General features: G+C 37.7%; 1 long non-coding RNA gene and 1 pseudogene across 1 annotated transcript; both read left to right on the forward strand.

Annotated features, from left to right (window-relative positions):
- The first annotated feature begins 530 nt into the window (after positions 1-530).
- LOC125570273 lies at positions 531-1,762 on the forward strand. Its single transcript, XR_007312630.1, has 2 exons — positions 531-1,184; positions 1,575-1,762. It is a non-coding gene; the product is annotated as an uncharacterized LOC125570273 (long non-coding RNA).
- A 467-nt stretch (positions 1,763-2,229) lies between these two features.
- On the forward strand, positions 2,230-10,072 carry LOC125570299 (annotated as a pseudogene).
- Positions 10,073-10,219: the final 147 nt, after the last annotated feature.

A 10,219-nucleotide genomic window follows, 5' to 3' on the forward strand; every position in this document is an offset into this window, starting at 1 on the left:
ATTTCAGATTACCGGAGCCACCTTGCTTCCTCTGCAATGCCCTTCAATTATATTTGCCAAACTGTTGGTAGCCAACAAGTGAAAGGTGGTCTTTCTTCACAGCACTCATGAAATGCTCGCACTTTCAGCTGCTTTTTTTATCCACAAAAGATAGAGATTCCCTTTTTTTTATCACGAAAGTTTCCAGTTGTTACTTGAACTGCACTTTTGAACTTTTGTAATTCTTACCATGACTTAAACATATGATCCACGGTCTCTGAAACTTGTCATACTGTATGATCTCCCATAATAATCATTTGCTATTGAGACCAGTTTTGCATGACGTGATAGCATGAATTAGTTTTTTGCATGTTTTGTGGATTACAGTGATTTATAGATTCCCAATATTCTGTAACATCCTTGTGTTGTTACAAAGACTTTATCTCAAGGCTATTAAAGATATTGTTGAGGAATGGTGCAGCAAAAACAAAAAGCCAAAGCGATGCTGGACAGACAGACAGGAGCAGCATGAAAGCTGGGCAGAGGAAAGACTATCTCTCTTTGCAGCTGCCCTCTCTGCAAGCTTTAGCCCACCAGAGAGTGACAACTGTCAGGTCTGCACAGTGAACAAAGTGTCGATACGCTGTTTGATGTGCAAACAGGGGCTATTCTGTGGCCCATGTGACCAGGAAAGACATGTAGATGCTCCATTTCATGACCGTGACATCTTAATAGATGGTCACTATGAAGCACTGCCAAATTTTGTCTCAAAAAGTGCTCTTGGAGAGTGGATAGATGTCAGTAAGCATTTCTATCACACACATTTTATTGTTAATACTATTTTTATCTCAAGGCTATTGAAGATATTGTTGAGGAATGGTGCAGCAAAAACAAAAAGCCAAAGCAATGCTGGACAGACAGACAGCAGCAGCTACATGAAAGCTGGGCAGAGGAAAGACCATCTCTCTTTGCAGCTGCCCTCTCTGCAAGGTTTAGCCCACCAGAGAGTGACATATGTCAGGTCTGCACAGTGAACAGTGTCGATACGCTGTTTGATGTGCAAAGAGGGGCTATTATGTGGCCCATGTGACCAGGAAAGACATGCAGATGCTCCATTTCATGACCATGACATCTAATAGATGGTCACTATGAAGCATTGCCAAATTTTGTCTCAAAAAGTGCTCTTGGAGAGTGGATAGATGTCAGTAAGTATTGCTATCACAGACATTTCATTGTAAATACTATAATTATGCCGCTAGGCCATTTAGCCACCATCAGCAGTTACAAGTTTAACTTTTTTGTAAGATCAGTACCAGTTTGGAAGTCCCTGCCAAGTTATTTTTTTAATAAAGTTAATCTGTAATTTAGTTTTGTGCTACGTACATGTACCTTACTTAGTGATCTAACCATGCAATGAGCACTGACTAGTTTTTCTATGCCAAACTCCAGGGGTAGATCCTGTAAGATTGATTATATACATTGTGTATTAACGAAAACTGCAAATTTCCCTAAATATAGATTAAATTTCTCCGGATATAGCCCCATTAAATATTACATTTTATATGATCAAAAAAACACTCTTTGTCTGGAAACAGTACAAGCTTTGCCACCAAACTCCCCTATCCACTGCCCTGGTTGTCAAGGCATCTGTGACACAAGTGCACCCCTTCCTGGCACTCATCTTATAGTGGTTAACTTAAATGGTATGTACACATAGCTTTAACAATTTGCTTTTTAAAGGCCCATCCTTTAAAGGTCTCAATCCTTGACATCCTTTACATCTCAACAAAAAAAAAACGTGTTGAATCATTTGAATATTATCCAGCTCTAAATTGTAAAATAGGTTTCTTTTAATAAATTTCCTTCAATCTTCGGATCTTGCATTGTAACACCAAACCAAAGTAACAATGTTAGAGTGACTTGAATCACTGTGTTTAATGTTTTAGCAGAACATTTTAGCATTTAGCCTTTTAAACTTTTGATTGACGAAAACCTTTTTCCCAAAGTTCTTCAAGAGTTTGAAAAGTTGTGGTCATGAAAGAACAGTTTCAGCTGTACGTACATATAATTGTAGATAAAATTAACATGTTGATGTTGTTATTCTTATTGTTGTTGTTGTGTTTAGGGAGGTATGACTTTCTGCATAGCAGTTTCAAATGCAATGGCTGCAACGAGCTGTTTTCAACATCACATCCCTTAGTATTGATACAGCTGGGTTATTGGCCAGGAAGTGTGACCAGTGTCCTGCCTATGGATTTGACCAAAGACTTTTATCCTACTGGGACATCCTGCAAAAACAGATCCCTGGCATTTCTGAACATGCTTTCCGGAAGACCTTACAGCTGCACTCCAAGTTATATGGAAGAGTAAGTTGAATGCACACCGTAACCTCAATTGTCAGTCATTCATATTAATGATGAAGAATTTTAAGATTGTGATAAGTTTCTGAGGAGCATAATGTATGAAGGATGTTCAAACTATAGGTGTTAAGTTTTTAATGATAAAACTTTTAATATTGAACTTTTGATATAAGATCTTGTTTTGACAAAATATCAAAAGGAATCCCTGGTCACCTATTTATTCCTCTATTTGTAATATTGAACTTCAACAACTTTTATATGCCTTAACACTCCCACTTGGCATAGTAATAGACCAAACGCATTTTATGATTATAGGAACTTCTTTTTTGATAAACAGTTGGTTACTGAAAATCAGGGCAGAAGATGATGAACTGGATAAGAAGGGCTGTCACACGTGGCTATCAGAGTGGTCGGAGTGCACTACCCATACAGTGGCTGGAATGCTCGAACTGTATAAACAAATGCTTCCAACTAAGCGGTATATAGGCAGGAAGACTAAGACTACCCCACCAAAAATTGAAAGTCATATCAGTAAACAGAAAAATAATGTAATAACCCACTTGAAAAAGTGGGAGAAACTGGCCTCTTGTGAAAGGGAAGAAGAAAGTGTAATGTATCTGTAAAGTAATGTAATAGACTGTAAGTTGTAATGTTTAATGTGAATTGTTTAATGAAATGTTAAAAAAAGAAATAAAGAGTAATATATATAAAAAAAGACTACCCCATCGGAAGATGTGTTATGCAGGCTGTGTGGGAAGTGCCAAGAGAGTGTCGCGCATGTCTTGGCAGGATGCTCAGCTTTGCCACAGAGTAAATACCTTCAGAGACATAAAACACAGCCTTGAAGGTTTTGTATTTCAAGCTTTTACGAGATCTAAAGCTAATTGATGAAGTCCCTCCATGGTATTCTCCTGTACAGCCAAAGCCACTGTATGAGAACTATGAAGTCCAGGGGCCGGTTCCGAAAAAAGCTTATACCCGGATTAAGCGCTATTCTAGGCATAAATCCACTATGCTAGGCATAGTTATTCCGGGCATAAATATCGGTTCCTGAAAGCACAAGTTATGCCGGGAATAGCTATTCCCAGCATAAATGTTTAATCCCTAGATTAGCGAGTGGAAAACTAGTTTTGGCGGGAAAATACGGCAACGCGCGCGCGTTTTTTTCTTTTTATTTGCGGGAAACCTGTGTAAACAAACGTTGATTTCCTCGGAAAATTTCCAAAAGGCACGCTTAAAAAACAACTAAAAATGTCACAAAATAGCACCGTGGAGGATCCAAAACCAGACAAGCGAAAGCCAAATTTTTCTCAAGGAGAGTTAAACGTCATCACCGAGAGCGTTGAGGCCAACAAAGACATATTGCAATCTAAGTTTACTAACAACCTTACAAACCAAATGAAGCAGAAAGTGTGGTTGGACATCACCGCAAAGATAAATGTCGTGGGTGTGGCTTACCGCACTGTGGAAGAGGTCAGGGTGAAATGGAAGGCGCTGTTCAGCGTGGCAAAAAAAAGAATGCTCCGTTGCCAAGAGGGGGAAGCGGCAGACTGGCGGGGGTCCGCCGCCGAAGGAGGCAAGAGGTTGAGAAATTGTTCTTGATGATCAAGAAAGAACAAAAATTTAAGTGTTAGCAAGGATAATTTCTCTGCACTTTGTAATAGTGCACTTACGGTATGCTGTAGAGGACCACTTCTTCTAATGATCTGAAAGTTTCTAATTGTTTACCTACTTTCTGCCTAGTTCCCTTAGAAGTTTTAGTGTTACAGGCATTGCAAAGTTGCGTTACAGACATTACATCAATTACTGTAGTTACAGACATTACATTACGTACATTACATATCTTTCATTCAATTTTTAATGATAGTCAATTGAGTTGATTTAAGATATTTATATCCAATCTAATGCTACAAACAATCTGAAAGAACAGTATAAAAGACATTGCTGGGGGGGGGTTGAATTTTAACCTTGATTTAAAAAAATCACTCTTCTTTGTTACAGACATTACGTGTCACATATGTCATAACAAAATACTTAAAAAAATGTCGAGAACCAACAAATTCTCCACGATTCTTTAACTTCTAATGCCATTGGTTATTATAATTAATAACAATTGGACATGTAAAACAGTCCTATGGCCTTTTTGCATTTAAACATTACTGTTAACTTAACAGTTTGCATTGGCTGTTAATGCACTAACTATGTGCCCCCCCCCCTGAAGTAGGCGTGGCCCAAAATAAAGTTGTCAATCTTTTTTGGACCCTCCAAGTATTTATATTTTTATCTATACAGATTCACAGTATAGCATGTTTGAAAAAATAGTATTTCTCATCTCAATCTTTTTTGGACCCTCCAAGTATTTATATTATTATCTATATAGATTCACACTATAGCATGTTTGGAAAAATAGTATTTCTCATCTCATGTGCAATTGTCCAGTAGTTATTTGTCTCAGGAAATGTTTAACAACATTAAGCTTAAATGTTAGTCCTATAGCTATTCCCAGCATAAATGTTTAATCCCTAGATTAGCGAGTGGAAAACTAGTTTTGGCGGGAAAATACGGCAACGCGCGCGCGTTTTTTTCTTTTTATTTGCGGGAAACCTGTGTAAACAAACGTTGATTTCCTCGGAAAATTTCCAAAAGGCACGCTTAAAAAACAACTAAAAATGTCACAAAATAGCACCGTGGAGGATCCAAAACCAGACAAGCGAAAGCCAAATTTTTCTCAAGGAGAGTTAAACGTCATCACCGAGAGCGTTGAGGCCAACAAAGACATATTGCAATCTAAGTTTACTAACAACCTTACAAACCAAATGAAGCAGAAAGTGTGGTTGGACATCACCGCAAAGATAAATGCCGTGGGTGTGGCTTACCGCACTGTGGAAGAGGTCAGGGTTAAATGGAAGGCGCTGTTCAGCGTGGCAAAAAAAGAATGCTCCGTTGCCAAGAGGGGGAAGCGGCAGACTGGCGGGGGTCCGCCGCCGAAGGAGGCAAGAGGTTGAGAAATTGTTCTTGATGATCAAGAAAGAACAAAAATTTAAGTGTTAGCAAGGATAATTTCTCTGCACTTTGTAATAGTGCACTAACGGTATGCTGTAGAGGACCACTTCTTCTAATGATCTGAAAGTTTCTAATTGTTTACCTACATTCTGCCTAGTTCCCTTAGAAGTTTTAGTGTTACAGGCATTGCAAAGTTGCGTTACAGACATTACATCAATTACTGTAGTTACAGACATTACATTACGTACATTACATATCTTTCATTCAATTTTTAATGATAGTCAATTGAGTTGATTTAAGATATTTATATCCAATCTAATGCTACAAACAATCTGAAAGAACAGTATAAAAGACATTGCTGGGGGGGGGGTTGAATTTTAACCTTGATTTAAAAAAATCACTCTTCTTTGTTACAGACATTACGTGTCACATATGTCATAACAAAATACTTAAAAAAATGTCGAGAACCAACAAATTCTCCACGATTCTTTAACTTCTAATGCCATTGGTTATTATAATTAATAACAATTGGACATGTAAAACAGTCCTATGGCCTTTTTGCATTTAAACATTACTGTTAACTTAACAGTTTGCATTGGCTGTTAATGCACTAACTATATGCCCCCCCCTGAAGTAGGCGTGGCCCAAAATAAAGTTGTCAATCTTTTTTGGACCCTCCAAGTATTTATATTTTTATCTATACAGATTCACAGTATAGCATGTTTGAAAAAATAGTATTTCTCATCTCAATCTTTTTTGGACCCTCCAAGTATTTATATTATTATCTATATAGATTCACACTATAGCATGTTTGAAAAAATAGTATTTCTCATCTCATGTGCAATTGTCCAGTAGTTATTTGTCTCAGGAAATGTTTAACAACATTAAGCTTAAATGTTAGTCCTTGCTACTGTATATATAATGCCTATTACAGCAGCAATTAAGAAAATCAGGATAAAACTCAGTACTGATATTGGCAATAAAAGAGAGTTTTACCCTGCAGAAGGGCACATTTGTAGTCCTCTCCTAAGGAACAAAGAAGGGAAAAGCAAGTGCTTCTTTGTGTGAGGAAGACTGAGAAGAATGGAGGAAGCAACTTGGGAATTTAAGTGAGCTCTAAGCGGTCAAATTTGAAAATGACGAAGACGATGTGGACACTTCCATGTTGGAACATAGATTATTTAATTCTTTAAATTTCAGATTACCGGAGCCACCTTGCTTCCTCTGCAATTCCCTTCAATTATATCTACCAAACTGTTGGTAGCCAGCAAGTGAAAGGTGGTCTTTCTTCACAGCACTCATGGAATGCTCGCACTTTCAGCTGTTTTTTTTTATCCACAAAAGATAGAGATTCCCTTTCTTTTTATCACGAAAGTTTCCAGTTGTTACTTGAACTGCACTTTTGAACTTTTGTAATTCTTACCATGACTTAAACGTATGATCCACGGTCTCTGATACTTGTCATACTGTATGATCTCCCATAATAATCATTTGCTATTGAGACCAGTTTTGCATGACGTGATAGCATGAATTAGTTTTTTGCATGTTTTGTGGATTACAGTGATTTATAGATTTCCAATATTCTGTAACATCTTTGTGTTGTTACAAAGACTTTATCTCAAGGCTATTAAAGATATTGTTGAGGAATGGTGCAGCAAAAACAAAAAGCCAAAGCAATGCTGGACAGACAGACAGGAGCAGCTACATGAAAGCTGGGCAGAGGCAAGACCATCTCTCTTTGCAGCTGCCCTCTCTGCAAGGTTTAGCCCACCAGAGAGTGACATATGTCAGGTCTGCACAGTAAACAAAGTGTCGATACGCTGTTTGATGTGCAAACAGGAGCTATTCTGTGGCCCATGTGACCAGGAAAGACATGTAGATGCTCCATTTCATGACCGTGACATCTTAATAGATGGTCACTAAGAAGCACTGCCAAATTTTGTCTCAAAAAGTGCTCTTGGAGAGTGGATAGATGTCAGTAAGCATTTCTATCACACACATTTTATTGTTAATACTATTTTTATCTCAAGGCTATTGAAGATATTGTTGAGGAATGGTGCAGCAAAAACAAAAAGCCAAAGCAATGCTGGACAGACAGACAGGAGCAGCTACATGAAAGCTGGGCAGAGACAAGACTATCTCTCTTTGCAGCTGCCCTCTCTGCAAGGTTTAGCCCACCAGAGAGTGACATATGTCAGGTCTGCACAGTGAACAAAGTGTCGATACGCTGTTTGATGTGCAACGAGGGGCTATTATGTGGCCCATGTGACCAGGAAAGACATGCAGATGCTCCATTTCATGACCATGACATCTAATAGATGGTCACTATGAAGCATTGCCAAATTTTGTCTCAAAAGGTGCTCTTGGAGAGTGGATAGATGTCAGTAAGTATTGCTATCACACACATTTCATTGTAAATACTATAATTATGCCGCTAGGCCTAGCTCCCATCACAATTACCAGTTCGTCATTTAGCCACCATCAGCAGTTACAAGTTTAACTTTTTTGTAAGATCAGTACCAGTTTGGAAGTCCCTGCCAAGTTATTTTTTTAATAAAGTTAATCTGTAATTTAGTTTTGTGCTACGTACATGCACCTTACTTAGTGATCTAACCATGCAATGAGCACTGACTAGTTTTTCTATGCCAAACTCCAGGGGTAGATCCTGTAAGATTGATTATATACATTGTGTATTAACGAAAACTGCAAATTTCCCTAAAGATAGTTTAAATTTCTCCGGATATAGCCCCATTAAATATTACATTTTATATGATCATAAAAACACTCTTTGTCTGGAAACAGTACAAGCTTTGCCACCAAACTCCCCTATCCACTGCCCTGGTTGTTGAGGCATCTGTGACACAAGTGCACCCCTTCCTGGCACTCATCTTATAGTGGTTAACTTAAATGGTATGTACACATAGCTTTAACAGTTTGCTTTTTAAAGGCCCATCCTTTAAAGGTCTCAATCCTTGACATCCTTTACATTTCAACAACAACAAAAAAACATGTTGAATCATTTGAATATTATCCAGCTCTAAATTGTAAAATAGGTTTCTTTTAATAAATTTCCTTCAATCTTCGGATCTTGCATTGTAACACCAAACCAAATTAACGAGTGAATTTGAGTGACTTGAATCACTGTGTTTAATGTTTTAGCAGAACATATTAGCATTTAGCCTTTTAAACTTTTGATTGACGAAAACCTTTTTCCCAAAGTTCTTCAAGAGTTTGAAAAGTTGTGGTCATGAAACAACAGTTTCAGCTGTACGTACATATAATTGTAGATAAAATTAACATGTTGATGTTGTTATTCTTATTGTTGTTGTTGTGTTTAGGGAGGTATGACTTTCTGCATAGCAGTTTCAAATGCAATGGCTGCAACAAGCTGTTTTCAACATCACATCCCTTAGTATTGATACAGCTGGGTTATTGGCCAGGAAGTGTGACCAGTGTCCTGCCTATGGATTTGACCAAAGACTTTTATCCTACTGGGACATCCTGCAAAAACAGATCCCTGGCATTTCTGAACATGCTTTCCGGAAGACCTTACAGCTGCACTCCAAGTTATATGGAAAAGTAAGTTGAATGCACACCGTAACCTCAATTGTCAGTCATTTATATTAATGATGAAGAATTTTAAGATTGTGATAAGTTTCTGAGGAACATAATGTATGAAGGATGTTCAAATTGTAGGTGTTAAGTTTTTAATGATAAAACTTTTAATATTGAACTTTTGATATAAGATTTTAACTTTTAATATTGAACTTTTGATATAAGATCTTGTTTTGACAAAATATCAAAAGGAATCCCTGGTCATCTATTTATTCCTCTATTTGTAATATTGAACTTCAACAACTTTTATATGCCTTAACACTCCCACTTGGCATAGTAATAGACCAAACACATTTTATGATTATAGGAACTTCTTTTTTGATAAACAGTTGGTTACTGAAAATCAGGGCAGAAGATGATGAACTGGATAAGAAGGGCTGTCACACGTGGCTATCAGAGTGGTCGGAGTGCACTACACATACAGTGGCTGGAATGCTCGAACTGTATAAACAAATGCTTCCAACTAAGCGGTATATAGGCAGGAAGACTAAGACTACCCCACCAAAAATTGAAAGTCATATCAGTAAACAGAAAAATAAGGTAATAACCCACTTGAAAAAGTGGGAGAAACTGGCCTCTTGTGAAAGGGAAGAAGAAAGTGTAATGTATCTGTAAAGTAATAGACTGTAAGTTGTAATGTTTAATGTGAATTTTTTAATGAAATGTTAAAAAGAGAAATAAAGAGTGATATAAAAAAAGGACTACCCCATCGGATGATGTGTTATGCAGGCTGTGTGGGAAGTGCCAAGAGAGTGTCGCGCATGTCTTGGCAGGATGCTCAGCTTTGCCACGGAGTAAATACCTTCAGAGACATAAAACACAGCCTTGAAGGTTTTGTATTTCAAGCTTTTACGATATCTAAAGCTAATTGATGAAGTCCCTCCATGGTATTCTCCTTACAGCCAAAGCCACTGTATGAGAACTATGAAGTCCAGGCATATTGGGACATTCCTGTGTTTGCTGAACAAAATGAGGTGAGAGCAAACCGTGTGGACGCTAGGGTCATCAACCATCGAGAAAAGACAGTTACGACCATTGAGATGAGCTGTCCATGGATCGAAAATCAAAGTAAGAAGGATAAGGATAAGACCCTCAAGTATGGCCCTCTATCTTAAAAATACCAAGATTATGAAAAATCGAATAAGTCGCAGCTATTACTGAAAGATAGGCTGTTAGTTGGTCCAAGTATGATATCTGAAACGTGCGCATTGCGCGAGTTACAGCAAAAAAAAAGGCAGCTTAAGTAGTCACCTTAAGGATAA

The sequence above is a fragment of the Nematostella vectensis genome, chromosome 8 (assembly GCF_932526225.1).
Source record: "Nematostella vectensis chromosome 8, jaNemVect1.1, whole genome shotgun sequence".
In the NCBI taxonomy this organism is placed as follows: Eukaryota; Metazoa; Cnidaria; class Anthozoa; order Actiniaria; family Edwardsiidae; genus Nematostella; species Nematostella vectensis.